Genomic DNA, 16,699 nt, shown 5'->3' on the forward strand with positions numbered 1-16,699 from the left:
ATCTTCCCCAGGTGCTTCTGTCTGTACATGAACAAAGGTCTCTGAGTGGAGAGGAGGGGGCAGGAAAGTGGCACCTGCTGACAGCCTGGTGCACGCTGGGCATTTGACACTTTGGTAAACCTACAAGGCATCCAAGTGGGTTACTAGTGTCACCTGGGGATTCGAATCAGTAAGCTGAGGCTCGGAGAGGTTCAGGGACTGGTCCCAGGTCCCACCATGCCTGGCACACAGAAGACGCTGAGTGGATGCTGGCAAACTGACCCCATGCCTGCCCAGGTCAGACCCCTGCACTGGCTTCTTGCTGTCCTGCTGCTGCCCAGAGAGGAAAGCCCGACAGAAGGAAGGTGAGAGAGAGGCGTGTGTGTGGGGGGAGTGACGCATTTCCCAGGCTGCAGAATGAAGCAGGCAGGGGTTGTTTGACTGTGGAAGGTAGCAAGGACTTCAGAAAGGCAGGCCAAGCGGGCATGGGGGTGTGGGCAGAGCCAGCAGGCTGGGCAGGCAGTGGGAAGGGAAGGAATTGCCACACAGCCATGGTGAGCTGCCAACTCTGAGGGCGAGAGGATGGGGGAGCAGGAGCTAGGGCAGAGGGCTGGGGTGGGGCTGGAATGCAGGGAAAGTCACAGGACCCAAGAGGCAGCAGAGCAGAGTGGACCAGGGTGTGGGGGCTGGGGCCAGCCTGCCTGGGTTCCAATCCTGCCCAGCCATGTGTTAGCGGAGTCCCCTTGGGGAAATTCCTGTTGACCAGGATTGGGGCCCGGGGAGCACGGCCCATGTTCCAGGCGCCAGGCTCTGTGGTCTGTGCAAGTTATTTAATCCTCACAGCACCTCATGAGGTGCGGCATCCCATTTTCCTGGGAAGAAAATGAAGGTTAGAGAGGCCTGGTGACTGGCTCAAGGTCATACAGCCAGGACGTGGGGAAGCAGGACAGTCCTTCTCAAATGCCTCGGTGACAGGAGCCTCCCCTGCCTTAAAAAGTCTGAGCTGTTCCAGGGGGTTGGCCAAGCCAGTGTCCTTCTGCTTCTCAGCCTGGCCGATGACAGTCTTGTCTCTCTACAGCTCGTTTTGGTGCTGCCCCGTGGCCTGTTCGAAGGCATCTGAAGCACCGCCTGGTGACATGGCAGCTGTGCAATGCCACCAGTTTAATGACACTCAGCTGAACTGCCACCTTCTACACACGGGCAGTACCAGGAACAATCCCAGTGCTTTACTGTCCAGTGTGGTGGCCTAAATGTTTCACTGGCCTCATCGGTCAGACACAGCCCCACTTTAGGAATCGTACCATGGGGAAGGGAGGGTAGGCGTGTCTTAGCATCAATAAGGGAAAAGTCGGCGCATCCACAACGCGGGACATTTCAAAGGCCTGACAGCTGTGCCCTGGGACGAGCGGCCTGCCCTCTCTAACCTTGACTCCTTACCTGCAAATGGGGTGACAATCTGCTTTGCACCCACAGGGCTGTTGGAGGCCTGATGGCACTTCCCAGAGACATGTGGGAGACAGGAATAACAACTTCTTGGGGCACAACCCAGAGAGACCCCAGAATCAGGGAGGTTCTGGGCCCACTGGGTGATGCTTGAGTCCCACTGTCCTCCATTCCCAGCCCTCCCTGATGCAGAACAGGGCACAAGGAAGCTCTCTGGCCCAGGCCCTAAGCCTTTCCCTCATTGGCTGTTGCCTGGACAGGCCTCCCTTTCCCTGGGCCTCAGTCTCCTCAGGTAAGAGTGTGAGCTGAGCTGGTCCAGAGTGGCCTTCTCCACCCTGGCTGCACGTGGGAACCACCTGGGAACTTTGAAAAATGCGGATGCCTAGATGCCACTCCTCGAGAGAATGTGGTTTAAGTGGTCAGGGGTGTGGCTGGAGCATCCAGTTTTTAAAAAGCTTTCCAGGTGATTCCAAGCAGTCATTTGAGGCTGGGAGCCGCTGGACTAGACTCTAGAATCTTGTTACGCAGAGAGTGGTCCCTGGACCATTAGCGTGGGCATCCCTGGAGCTGCCAAAAATGCAGAAACGCAGGCCACACCCTGCCCTAATGTAATGACTCAGAATACCTGCCCTTTCCAGCCGGGGAAGCTCCTGGCTGGGCACCTGAAGCTCCGCTGCAGGCTCACCTGAGGCACGCCGCCTCCACTGGGTCTTTGATCTCCCTTCTAAAAATCATCCATCACTTTCTTACTTACTGACTACATGGTCTATTGCAACAAACTGAAAAATATCTAGGCAATACTGAGAAGAGGACAAAGAGAGGCACCCACAGACGTTGAGGGGCTCTCATAGCAGAAGATGCCTGCACCCCACTTCCAGTGGTGTTTGCCAGGGAGGCCGCAGCCTGTGTGTGCATGTGGGGGTGGGGACTGTGGGTATGCTCCCAAAGCACAGTGCCCAAGGAAACATGGATCCTACCCCCCAACCTCTGGACCCCCACTGTGGCCCCGCTGGGACCTGCTCAGAGATGGAGAAAAGTCACGCAGGTGTTGTAAAGCTGCTTGCATGGAAACATCTACTCACAGCCCAAACGACCTGCAGAGGAGGAGTGGAGGGAGGGACCTTGAGAAGCTGCCAGTCTCTCTCACACTCTTGTCCCACTGCAGGACTTCCTGTGCTCAGAGTCGCCCCTGGTGCACATGCTTCCTTTGTGCTGATGACCAAATGGGTCCCTGCAGGCAGGGAGGTACTGAAATCGTTAAAAGTTCCCCTGCCTGGGTATGTGTGCAGCCTGGTGCCTTGAGGACAGATGGGTTTCAGAGGGCCGGGCACAGAGGCCGGCAGAGGGGACCACCCTGGAGCTGGGGGCAGAGCTGGTCAGCTGGAAGCTGGGCCCTGCCTGGGCTTCTGCCTCCTGCATTATTGATCTGCCCTCCAGCCACAGCCATGAATAATTCATCAGGGGAAGGAAGTGCTGAGGATCACAAACGGGAGGCATCCAGGCTCCTCCCCAGCTCTCAGCTCAGGGCTTACTTTTCTTTGCCAAAGGGGCTTCTGAGAGATCCTGCTGAATCTCAAGTTTCTCCTCTCTGCGCATTTGGTATGGCGGCAGAGACTTAAGCTCTGTCGGCTCAGATTTCTTTCTTCTGTCCTGGGCATTACAGCAGGCTGAGGTGTCCAGGACAGGGGTGGCAACAATCTGGTCCTCACTGTCACCTCTGAGACATCCTCCTTCCATTGCCCTTAGTCTCCGCCGATGGCTGCCAAGTCCACCTGCAGTCCCCTGCTTCTGCCCCAGCTCATGCTCCACTGTGCCTCTGCCCTCTCACATGCCCAGGGATAATTCAGTTGTTTCCTCACTAACTCTATTAAGAAATATTTTTGGCTGAGGTCCTCCAACACTGGTCTTCACAAGATAGGGTTATTTTTTGTCACTTAACAAGTCCAAAGGTAGATAGCCTGGGAAGATGCAATGCCTCCATGGTGTCATCATCCAGGTTCTTTCAGCCTTCTTGCTTCACCACTGTAGCCTACTGCTGCCTAATGACCACAGGATGGCTGCCACAGCACCAGCCATTCCAAGTGGCAAGGAGGACGGCAAAAAGGGCATATGAAAGCTGAGCAGGCTCCCTTCAAAGAGCTTTCATGGGAGTTCCATCTAGTGACTCCTGTTTTACATTCTGATCACAGCTGTGTCACATGGCCACTCTAGCTGCAAGGGAGGCTGGAAAATACAGTCTTCTTGGCTGGGTATACTGTTACTCCCAGGAAAACAGAGTTCTTTTAGGCAGGAGGTAGAAATGGATACTGAATAGCAGTCCATTTTCTCCCACATCTGCTCTGTGGGGCTGCAGAAATTGTCAGGGTGTCTGTCCCAGGTGCTGCCTGCCTGGACCCACTGGTAATGCTGTCGTCTCTGGGTTCTCCTTTCTATCTACTCGGCCAGGGAAAGGTGCTCTGGGACCAGTTTGAGGTTGCACAGAGTGTCCCCCTCACTGCCACCACCACCACGGGGACTCAGCCGGAGGGGAAGACAGCAGACAGGGCCCCTACCCACATTCCTCACTCCCCCCTCGACCACAGATTCCTAGGGTAGGAGTCTTGCTCTGACTCATCTTACATTTCTTAAGTCCTCAGTGCTTTCTATTTCTCCCCAAAGACCAGGCTTTTGAAACTCAAAGCCAAGAATTGTGTCCTTTTACTTTCTGCTTTTTCCTACTTTGAGGTAAGGAATGGGAGTGAATGGAGAAGATTCAAGGAAATACAGGAAAATGGAAAAAATGTGGTTAATAATTCAAAATAATATTGCACCACAAACACACCATACTGAAAGTCTTCCTATTTCCATGAGCAGATGTGCTGGAGCGAAGACAGCGTGGTCTCTGCTCATGAGTTGCTCTCAGTCTAGCGGGGGAGGAGACGTGTGAGGAAGACCCAAGTCTGGGTTGTGTGTGAGGACGGGGCAGGGGGCAGTGGCTCCTGGCACAGCTGGACTCCAGGCTGAGTGCAGGCACGGGAAGAAGGGAAGGTAAAGAAGGACATCACAGGACGGGGGCAGTCTGAGCAAAGACCCAGAGGTCTGACGTGGGGGTGTGTCTTGCCAGGGACATCGTGACACCTGACACCTCAGGAAGGGTGGGAGCAGACAGGCGGAGCTGGCCACATCACAGGACACCTGGGAGCCCTGCCTGCGGCCAGGGCTCCATCCTTGAAGGAGTTTGCTTTGGTCCCTGCTCGTGTCCTAAGTGGCACCTGCCTTTGACTATGCCATCTCTACAGAGGCAGGGCCTCTCACTGGGCCACCGATTCGTCAAGTTGCTGTATCAGGAGGGGACACCTACTTCCTATCGCCCAGCTGCTTCCTTCTTCCGTATTAAAGCAGAGGGCTAAGATGACCAACATTAAAGCCAGCATCATCATCATCATCATCATCATTATTATTAATCGCAGTTAGTTTGCAGTTAGCAATTGCTAAAGAGCACAAGGTTACCTTTTCCTTGCTTTAAAATAGTATTTGCAAGATACAGAGTCGGGTAAAAGTAGGCTTACAGTTGTGAGTATATGAAACACAGAGCTTATTATAGTATTATTATTAATTATTGTATTATTTTCCATATGAACAACTGTAAACCTACTTTTGCCTCACTGGACTTGACATTTTTCTTATCCTTATTGCACAGTGTGAAATAATCATAGAAGTTTTGGGAAATCCGCTGAATCAGGAATTGGCAAACTCTTTTTGTAAGAGGCCAGACTGGAAACATTTTAGGCTTGCAGGCCGTGTGGAGTCTGTTGCAGCAGATCAGCTCCGTGCCTGCAGCCCCGAGGGAGCCGCAGGACACAGGCACGCATCGTGTTATTGTGCCGCGCTTTACTGAGCTTTTACAAGTTAAAGACAGGACCGTCGTCCAGCACAAAGTTTGTGACTGACTTGGGACAACATGCGCTTCGCTGCGGCGTTCCGGAACCTGACCTGCAGTATCCCCGAGCACGCAGGCGCGGAAATGAATGAGTACGGCTGGGTTCCCACAAAACTTCACTAGAACTCGTGGTGGACTGCACTTGGTCTGCTGACCTCTGCTCTAAACCCATTCAATGTGTTAGTTTCCGTGGCAGATGCTGGCTAGGGTTTTTTTTTTTTTTCCACAGGACAAGGTCCAGGTGAGAAAGTAGAGTGTGTTGAGCTCATCACGCAGCCACATTGGGGAGGCTGGTTAGTGCACCTGGCTCCTACCCAGTTAGTGATTGTGGGTGAATTACTGATGGTCGTGGGGTTAATTAATTGCTTACCTTACACTAATACCTATGATAGATACCATTTAAAGAAGAAGGAAGGGAAAGTCAGATCCTTAGGCTCTAACCTGGAAACAAATGTGGACTCTCAGTCCAACCCCCAGGCTCCTACTGCAAACCCCCGTGCCAGCCTGTGGGGTGGGGATCCGTGGGAGACCTGATAGGAAATATTTGAGGCTTTGCGGGCCATGTGGTATCTGTTACAGCTAATCAACACTGAAGGAGCCACAGACAAGGGGCAAGGCAGGGAGAGAGGACTTGCAGCCCATGCATCAGGGAGCTCTGGGGGGCCTCCAGGGAGCTGTGGGGAGCCAGCCACCTGCTGGAGACACAGGGGCCACCAGGGAGACAGTGAGGCAGGGAGACGCACTCTGGCCCTGTGGCTGGCGGAGGGGCTCTAGAGAAAGGGCCCTGTCGTCCAACAGAGCAGGGAAGCGCTGAATTAAATACACCTAAACACAGGCATTTGACTCTGAGACTTCTGAGAGCCTTGAATACTCTGATGTGCAACACGAATCTCCGAGAGGATAGACGTGGAGTAGTTCTTAAATGTGATGCCTTGTCAAGCCCTTTGAGGAGCATTTTCCTGCAAACTTACTTTAGATTTGCTGAGCCAAGCATTTGCCTATGTTATTAAAGACTTTATGTCAACATCATTTTTAGTGGCTGTATAATATGCACAAACCATCATTTATCTACTCATCTCTCCTATTGCTGGGCACGTAGGTGTCCAGGTTTTCTCTCTCCAATTTTTCTCTTGCCTCTAATTTAAAAACAGGGCTTAAGTACTAGGCGAACATATTCTGAAGGGGCTCCAGGAGCAGGTCTTGCTGCTCTGGGGAACCTGAAAGAAGAACCTGGACTCCCCACAGGGACAGCTGACTAGTCGCCATGGCAACCACTTGGGTCAGGAAAAGGGAAGCTGCTGGCAGGTGGTTCCAGAAGGAAGCCCCAGGGCAGGCAGTTGGGGTCTGCCCTGGGGAGGCTGGCCAGACCCAACTGCTGGGGGTCCCCCGGGAACGATGGATGGGCCCCCGAGCTGCCTCTCCTTTCTTCACGGCTTTGGTAGCACCAGGCTACCAGGGCTCTCAGCCAGAAGCCTCCTGAATTTGTCTTTGGGGCAAAGTGGGAGGCAGAGGTCAGAGCAGGAAGGTGGGTGGTTGGGGGCAGATTAGCCTTCATTCTTGCCTCAGTTCACTCCTGTTTCTCCAGAGTTCCTCCACCTGTCTTTCACTGGCTGGAGAGTGTTCTTTGATACATTTCTCATCTTGGTTTGAATTCTAGGCTCCTCAAGTAAGTTTTCCCAAGGATGCCCTTGTGCACAGTTGCTAACCAGACAAAGAGGTTTCTGGGTGAGAGGACCAGTCCCTGGTCTTCTTGGGACTGTTGCAGGAATGCAGTGAGGGGACCATGGCGCAAGGACCAGTGTCCCAAGGCGTCTGTCTGGTGGTGCGATGCCTGCCCTGACTCTCAGACAGGCACGCAAACACGGTTAAGCAATCCTCCTTCGCAAGAACTTTCTGTGCTCTCCAGCCCATGCAATATTCACCCTTTCAACTCTTCTTTAAAAAAAAAAAACAAAACCAAGCACAAAAATCCCCTGGCCAGGTAGCTCAGTTGGTTAGAGTGCCATCCCCATATGACAGGGTTGCAGGTGCAATCCCCAGTCAGGGCACATACAAGAATTGACCGATGAATGCATAGGTGGATTGAACAACAAATTGATGTTTTTCTCTCTCTAAAATAAAAACAATACAAATTATACACCAAACTGGTATCAGCAGTCACCCAGAGGATGGGGGTGATCAAGGCGGCTTTCCAATTTTTATTCCATATACCTCATATCCTCAGAATCTTATGATAAGCTTTTACTTCTGTATTACTTTTAAAACTCAGAATTTGATTTTTTAAAAATAGGAATGGATGAGGGAGGGAAAATATTCCCTACAACCCATTAGCCGAGGCAATCAATGGGCATATTGAGCATTTTTCTTCCAGGCTTTTGAAAAGGAATTTGTTTTTAACATACGGCAACTGTCACATTATAATAAAAGGGCTCTTTGCGTCGTCACTGGACTCTGTAGTGCTTTTAAGCGACAGGCGCCTTCAGTTCCCTTCTAACCTGCCCCTTCACACACGCCAGGCTCGGGGACTGAAAGGACAGGCACAGAGTGGGTGGGATGGAGGGGCGGGTGTGTTCAGAGGGGCTAGGCCGGCACAGGCGCCCTCTCCCTTCTCAACCGAGCGGGCAGGTCTCCAAGAAAGCTCCCTCCCTTGGCATCGCCCCCAGAGACCTCCCCAGGACTCACTTCTGCTGGCCTTTGCTTTTGATTCCACTCTTGCTCTTGGCCTTCATCCTAGAACTGGAAACTTCCATCGAACTCTGGTCTCCGGGATTTCCTCTCAGCCCATGCCCCAGGTCCCCTTTGCTGCATCCCCCCAGCTGGAGGCAGATGGCTCAGGTACCTCCTCCTCGCACTGCAGTCAGAGCCCCCTTTCTACTCGCTAGCCTTTCTGAGGGCTTGTGGCTGTAGCAAGAGGTCCATTTAGGGGCCACTTGGATGCCAGTAAGTCTATATAATGGTTTTGATCCTGGATGTAAGAATGGTTTTGTGTGATTTCCTTTTACCCCTCAAACCAGAGCCCACAGCCCTCCCCAAGGCTGTTGAGGACTCTGGGAACAAAAGGAGCTCCCCGGTCAGGCTCTCCCCAGCAGGTTGGCGGGGAAGACTTCCTGAGGTCTGAGGACATTCCCCGGAGGGGTGGGGGTGGGGCGCACGGCTCCAGGCGGGGCTGGGTTGCCCTCCCAGGGGAATGAGCTTGATGAACTCATGTTTTGATTGTGGCCCCTGGGAGCCGCCTTTGTGCTGGTTAAACAGGCGGGAGGTAAACATGCACCGAGGAGGCCGGGGACAGGGGCTCCCCGCGCAGCGGGTTTAATTAGGAGTGCAGCATAATGACGACAGGGCAGAGAGTGGGAAAACGGAGGGAAAAAACCCTCTCACCAGCCCGTGCCTCCACACTTCCGCTACCTGTGTGTACCGTGGCCCTCCTCCTGAGCCACTTCTCCTGGAGTGTGGAGTGGGTTTTTTTTTTCTTTAATTTTGTCTAATTACAAAATTAATACAACCTCATTGTGGCCAACTTGGAAAATGCAAAAGTAATGAACAAACAGAAATGTCCCCAGATTGCAATACTCCAGACACTTTTCCTGTCATGTGGACTGACTTCCCGCAAAGCACCAGCACTGTCTGAAGTCATCTCGCGGATCTGTTTGCTGTTCTGCCCCACCAACCTGTGTGTGTGTGTGTCTCTCTCTCTAAGTGTTTGCCATTAGGTTTTGGTTTGGCCGGTTACGTGTACGCAATATACACAAGTTGAGTTGTACAGAAGCCTAAGAAAGAGTCTGTCTTAAGTCTCTTGTACACAGCTAATGCCCAGGGCCCAAGACAGGACTTGGAGCATAGTAGGTACTTTACTGCATGACTGATGAATGAATGAATCCAGGGCAGTGTGTTTTCCCTCAGTTGTAATCATTCAGTGCTTGCTATTTTGTATACTGATTTCTTCATGTTCTTCGTGGTGGGCAGTGGGGGTTGTGGAGGAAGGGGTGGCCATGGTCCCAGGCTAGGCACAGGGAGGGTGGGGGAGGGGCATGGAGCAGGTACTCCAGGAGCCTGGGTGTTGGAATTCCACATCTACCCAAGTGCACCGCGGAGACGGGCAGAGTGAGGGCAAAGGAGCTGTGCTCTGCGCCAGGCCCGGTGGGACGACTCGCGCATCCTCACCTTTGGGGTGGTTTGTGCAGACACCTGAGAGGTTAGCTGCATTGGCTCAAGGTCTCACAGATGGTCACCAATGGAGTTAGACCTGGAATTGCAGATGTAATAATAATATAATATAAAATATAATAATAAATCTTCATTTTTTTTTTAGCCCTGGCTGGGTGGCTCAGTTGGTTGGAGTGTCACCCAGTACACCGAGAGGTTGCAGGTCTGATTCCAGCTGGGGCAGGTGCAGGAGGCCACTGATGGATATTTTTTTCTCTCTCTCTCAAATCAGTTTAAAAATACCCTGGGGTAAGGATTTTTTTTTTAAAGCTTCACTTTTCATTTTTTAAAAATTTTTTAGACTTTTTAAAAAAGATTTTATTTATTTATTTTTAGAGAGGGAAGGGAGGGAGATAGAGAGAGAGAGAGAGAAACGTCAATGTGCGGTTGCTGGGGGTCATGGCCTGCAACCCAGGTATGTACCCTGGCTGGGAATCGAAACTGCGACACTTTGGTTCGCAGCCCGAGCTCAATCCACTGAGCTACGCCAGCCAGGGCCAAAGCTTTACTTTTTAGAAAAAACATATCAAATAAGAAATATAGGTTACATTTTAAGAAGGCTTTTAATTAAAAAGAAGTGCTGAAGCACATATCTCAGGGGCCTAAACGTCCTTTTCATTTGCCACTGTTCTAGCAAAAGCCTTCGTCCGTCCTGAGAGGAACATGGGTTTTGCAAGGTTGAATTCAACAAAGAGGTTTGGTGAGCTGATTGATGAACTGAAGCAAAGGTCCTGTGGCAATGTAAAATTGGGCAACCCTTTGTTTTTGCCAGTACAGGAAAATAAAGATCCTCTTGCTGCCAGATTGGTTTAATGTAAGAGTTCACCTTAACCCATCTGCAATGCAAAGCTCTATGTTTATAAAACAATGTTAGATAATTGTGAAAAATTAAGGCTGGGGATGGAAAAAATTAAGAGGAGATGGAAATAGTTCACCAATTGTATATATTAATCACTTCTAAATGAAATCAAGTATCAGTTGCACTTTTAATTAAAAATAAGTTACCCCCACTCTCTGGGTCTTTGTTACTAGAACTACCTCAGAGTGCTTCTGAGATGGCCACTGCAATTCACGGTCTCCCACAAGCAACTGGTGACAAGTGTGAGCCCCCAAAAGAGCCCCTGATAGCTTCCAGTTCAAAATCTAGTGCGCATTTTTCTGTCCCCCAACCATTTTTCTTGGTTCCTTCCCAGCTGTCAGTCTTCTTTCTGGTCATCTACAGCCGTCAGCTGTACCCAGCCACAACTATGCCTGGCGTGGGTTTAACTGCATGGGCCAAACCGTCATTTTAACATGAAGCCTCAGGGTTCTCATTCCTGGATCGCACACTCATGTTCCTGGAGGGTCTGCTCCTGAAAGGGTCCTCCAGCTTGGTCTGGCCCTGGTGGTAGCTCTCACTGGCTCCTCCTCCTCAGGGGCAGAGTGTCGCCTCCTTGAGGAACCCATGCCCCAGCAGGCTGGACTCCCCAGAGAGCCTTCTTCCCCCCACTGCCCCCCTTGAAGACAGGCACCTTTCCAGGGCAGATCAGGGGTGCGGGGAGGTGGCGGCGTGCACGGGGTCTGAGCCCTGGAGGCTCATCCTCAGGAGGATACCTAGTCCTGCAGAGGAGGGAAACTGCCTCCCAGAAGCCTCCTCCCCGCTCAAAAGAGGGATTTAGTGATGCAGAAATTAAGAAAACCCTCCATCTGGGGACACTATCCTGTGATTAGAGAGCAAACAGACATGAAAAAGCCACCCCCTTTGCAGATGGCCGACGGAGGGCAGACAGGTGGAGCACAGGTGAATTAAACCCGCAGTCAATGGCAGGTTTTCATGTTTACCAAAAACCCTCAGTCCCATTCTTAATGCTAATTACCTGAGGGAAAATCATGAGATACTCCATTCTACTCTCAAAAGCTCTATTTTAGATGAAGAGATTCACATTCAACTAACACATATTGAACATCTGCTATGTACCACTTACTTCCACATGAATATCTCATGTGATCCTCATGACAGCATGACCTGTCTTAGATAGGGGTTCATCTTCCTGTTTCACAGATGAGGAAACAAAGGCTCATAATGTTGATGTTGTTATCCGAGGACATACAGCCATGACCACTGGACAACAAAAAGTGACAGCTTCGTCTTTCACCCCGACAGCAAAGAATCTCTGCTGAATCAAATTTAAGCCCACAGTTTAGAAAATAATTCTAAATTGTGGTAAGAAAAATCATAACATAAAGTACACCTTCTTACTCATTTGTAAGTGCACAGTTCGGTGGTGGTAAGTACATCCACGCTTTTGTGCGGCCATCACCACCGCCCATCCTTCCCCAACACTGTTTGCACCCCACAACACTGAAACTTGGTAATGGTGGTGTAGGCAGACATGGCTCTCCTCCTTGCACGACCACATCAAAGTTACAACTAAAATATAGAACAACCATCACTCAGGAACGTCAGAAATTGAGTTCAGTGGAAGTCTGACAGCTACAGAGTTGAAGAAACCTATCCATCCAGACTGGTAGAAGAGGCACAGGTGTGGAACCTGCTGGTTCCATAGCCACGTGTAAAAAAAAATCAGGAGGGATCTCTCGGGAGCGAGAAGTCCCAGACCCACACCATGCCCCTGAGCCCAGGGTTCCAGTGCCAGAAAGATAAGTCCCCACAACTTCTGGCTGCAAAAACCAGTGGGGATTGAGTCAGTGGAGGAGGCTACTGGATCCTTGAGCAGTTCTTCCTGGGGAACCCACACACGCACTCACCTACTCAGACTCACTCCCTCTGAGTTCTGGCACCGGGGTGGCAGCTTGAAGGGCACCAGTGGTATACAGGGAGAGACTGAAGTGTCTGGCATCAGGGAGAACAGAGGCCCTTTGCTGAGCCCTCCCCCGAGAGGACCGGTAGGCTGGTGCCATATCTGAAACTCCATCAAATTGGCTAACACTGTGTGACCCACCTTAGTGATTCACAGAGGCTCCACCCCACCCAATTTACAGGTCCACCCAGGCTGCTTTTCCATAAGAATGGCTGGTCTTAGATCCTAAATCCTACCAACAAGCAACAGCTGGCTTCAGTGGGCCTGATTGGCAGACATTAGATTCACAGCTTGGCTTCATCTGGGAATCTCCAAGCCCAGCACAAGTAGCAGCCATCTCAGATTACTTTACAGCTCAGGCAGGGTGCCCCAGGAAAAACACAGGTTGGGGCTGACCCTGGCCAGCACCACCCAGGAAACCCCAAGGCCAACGTATCCAGTGGATAGCTACATACCACATCACAGTACCACCACCCTGCACAGCTGTACCTCCATGGAGGGCAGAGGTTTGTGGGTAGTGGTCACAGCCAGTGCTTGCAGCTGACTTGCTTTGGTAAATCCCTCCCATTCATCTACCAACAGCAATCAAGGCTGAACTACAAGACGAGGGTGTACTCAGCCCACACAAAGAGTACACCTCAAGTACTCAGCTTAGGTGATTAGGGAAGCTGGGCCACTGGACCCTACAGAACACCTACAGCATTAGGTTACACTACCAAGGCTTGGAGTCAAAGCAGCTCTACCTAATACATAGAAACAAACACAGAGAGGGTGCCAAAATGAGGAGACAAAGAAACATGGCCCAAATGAAAGGACAGAACAAAACTCCAGAAAAAGAATTAAATGAACTGGAGATAAACAATCTATCAGATGCAGAGTTCGAACATTGTTTATAAGGATGCTCAAGAAACTTAGTAAGGACCTCAGCAACATAAAACAAACCCAGTCAGAAATGAAGTATACACTAATTAAAATAAAAATAATTTACAGGGAAACAACAATAGAATGGATGAAGCTGAGAATCAAATCAATGATTTGGAACATAAGGAAGCAAAAAACAAGTACACAGCACAACAAGAAGAAAAAAGAATCCAAAAAAAAATGAGGACAGTATAAACAGCCTCTGGGATAACTTTAAGAGATCCAACATTCTCCTTGTAGGGATGCCAGAAGAAGAATAGAAAAGCAAAAGATTGGAAATCTATCTGAAAAAATAGTGAAAGAAAACTTCCCTATTTTGGTGAAGGAAATAGACATGCAAGTCCAGGAAGTGCAGAGAGTCCCAATTATGATGGATGCAAAGAGGCCCACACCAAGACACATTATTATTAAAAGGCCACATTTTAAAGATAGAGATTCTTAAAAGCAAGAGAAAAGAGGTTAGTTACTGGAAGGTTGTCAAATTGCAGGGTGGCAGGGAGAAAGAATGAGTGAAGAGGTGAGGGGATTACAAAATACAAATAGGTAGTTGCCCAATAGCCATGGGGATATAAAGTACAGTACAGGAAAGAGTAGCTAAAGAATTTATACACATGACTCATGGACATGAACAATGGTGGAGGGATTGCCTGAGGGAGTGGGGAGCACTGGGTGGAGGGGGCAGAGGGGAAAAATCAGAACAACTGAAATAGCATAATCAATAAAATATTAAAAAACTGAAACTCTGTACCTATTACACACTAATTCCCTATTACCCCCCACCCCCACCCAGTCCCTGGTGACCACCATTCTACTATCTCTAAGAATTTGACTGCTCTAGGTACTTCATATAAGTAGAATCATGAATAAATGGTGATGGATCAATTGCACATCCATATGGGAGATGGATCTTGATACCTCATATCATGCATAGGAATCAACTGCAGAAAAATTACAGTTCTAAATATGAAAAGTGGCTCTTGCTGGTGTGGTTCAGTGGTTAAGTCCTGGCTGGCGAACCAAATGGTCACTGGTTCCATTCCCAGTCAGGGCACATGGCTGGGTTGCAGGTCAGGTCTCCAGTAGGGGCTGCTCAAGAGGCAACCACACATTGATGTTTCTTTCCCTCTATTTCTCCTTCCCTTCCCCTCTCTCTAAAAGTAAATACATAAAATCTCTATTAAATAAATAAATAAGTATGAAAAATAAAATAATACAGCTTCTAGAAAAAATACTGCAGAATATCTTCCTGACCATGGGGGTAGGCAAAGATCCCTAACAGGATACAAAATAATCAACTATAGCCCTGGCCGATGTGCCTCAGTTGGTTGGATCATCATCCCATGCACCAAATGGTTGTGGATTCAGTCCCTGGTCAGAGCACATACCTAGGTTGCAGGTTCAAACCCCAGTTGAGGTGCATATGGGAGGCAACCAATTGATGTTTCTTTCTCACAATGATGTTTTTTTTCCTCTCTCTCTCTTCCTTCCTCTCTCTCTAAAACCAATAAGCATATTTAAAACTTAAAAAAAAACTATAGTGAAAAAATTGATAAATTGGATTACATTAAAATAAAGAACTATTCATCAAAACCACCATTAAGAAAGTAAAAAGGCAAGCCACAGAATGTGAGGGTATATTTATAATATATTTATTCAGTAATGGCAAAATTAATTGGAAAAAGAATTCTATAAACATGTGCAAAACCTTGAGGGGTACTATATAAAGAATATCCTCACAGAGACTGAACATATAAAAACACTCAACCTCATTAGTCACCAGAAGAATGCAAGTTCAGGTTGTCAACCCCAGGTTGGTGAGGATGTAGAGGAACTGGAATACACTGCTGATCGGAAAGGAAATTGGTACAATTATTTTGGAAACCTCTTTGACAGTATATACTAATGCTGAATACATGCATAATGTATAATCCAACTGCCCTACTCCTAGGTATGTATAACCAACCAAAAAGTGTACGTATACGTCCCCAAACCCATGTTCAGGAATGTTCAGAGCAGCACAATTTGTAATAGTTCAAAACTTAAAATAAAAATTATCCACCTATAACAGAATGGCTAAGCAGAAGGTGGGTCTCCATGCAGTGGAGTTCTCCAGGGCAGCGTTTTCCAGATGCTGGTGTGCATCCCAGTCACCCGCCGGACTTGCTGAACCACTGACTGCTGGGCCTCGCCCGCCTGTCCCCTGGCACCACCAGGACTACCTCCTGTTTCCTCCCCTTCACTGCCCGTGTCACAGCTGAGGGTGGCTGCAAGCCCCGCTTCAGTGTTCACTGCTCCCCCACATCAGTGAGATGGGGCACTAAAGAGGCATAAAGGGGGGCCTGGTTTCAGACCATCGACACAAACACACAAATCTCTTTTCTAGCAGTCAACTCTGCATCCCTGATTTTGTTGATATACTTACAAGCATTACGTCACATAGTGACAACATAATTAGAGCGTGATTATGGTATTCATCTTTATGTCTGTTCTATAGAGAAGGAATTGACCACCTGCTGGATTAATTGCAATGTCATGCTGCTAGGCAAAAGTAGAAATTCAAACCCACATCTTCTGACTGTGGGTCTAATGCTCCTTCCTCTGCCGCTGGCTGCATCCCCAGAATGTCAGGCAGGCTCCTCCTTCCTCTCCAGGTGCTGCGGAGTTCCAGGTCCGAGGCAAAGCCGTCTTTCTCCAGGAACCGAATACTGTAACCTAAAGCAAGATGCTTTTGTTTGATGTGAATATAGTGTTGTTTAGCTACATAATGCTCTTTTGGGCATTAAAAGCTCAGCCCTGGAAGAGCTCCGTTAGGCAGTATCTGCTGTTTCTGCAGCTAATTGGCTGTCTGGGGAGGTGGACGCAGCTGCAGTGAAATGCTGATCTTTCCACCTAATCACTCTGAGTGAGCTAGGACATTGCTTCTTCCATGCATCAGCGTTTTTGAAACTGCTGCTTGTGACTTTGGCAGAGCCCAGTGGGAAGTGGGGACACCCTGAGAGCAGCCTGTGGCGGGAAGAGATTCAGCACCAAGGCCAGCGACTCAAGCCCCGCTGGAGGATAAAACATCATAAAGCATAGGTTTCCGGCCCTGACCGCAAGTTGGAATCACGTGAGAACTTTAAAACAAATGGGGGTAGATACAGCATACATATATCAGTAAACACCTCTTCCCCAGGTGGTTCTAATGTGCAACAAGGATTGAACATGACCATAGTCATAAATCAACACATAGGATGTGGAATGTTTCAAAGAATAGACAGCACCGGGGGACCATGAGACAGGCTTTTAAAAGGAACCATTCAGGGGAGGTCATTTAGTCTCCCCCTCAGCACTGCTTCCATGGAAACTATTCCTGGGCCACCCTCAGTGGGCGAGGGCTACGCTCTCCTCTCCGGCATCACCCTTCTTGGCTCCCTTCTTAAATCTACAAGAA

General features: G+C 49.4%; 1 long non-coding RNA gene across 1 annotated transcript; it reads right to left on the reverse strand.

The window, feature by feature from the left end:
* Nucleotides 1-14,899: 14,899 nt before the first annotated feature.
* On the reverse strand, nt 14,900-16,389 carry LOC118502124. The gene is made up of 2 exons (XR_004904803.1): nt 15,326-16,389; nt 14,900-15,110 (listed from the first exon to the last, which is right to left on the reverse strand). It is a non-coding gene; the product is annotated as an uncharacterized LOC118502124 (long non-coding RNA).
* Between the last annotated feature and the right edge of the window lie 310 nt (nt 16,390-16,699).

Source organism: Phyllostomus discolor, chromosome 8 (assembly GCF_004126475.2).
Source record: "Phyllostomus discolor isolate MPI-MPIP mPhyDis1 chromosome 8, mPhyDis1.pri.v3, whole genome shotgun sequence".
Lineage (NCBI taxonomy): Eukaryota > Metazoa > Chordata > Mammalia > Chiroptera > Phyllostomidae > Phyllostomus > Phyllostomus discolor.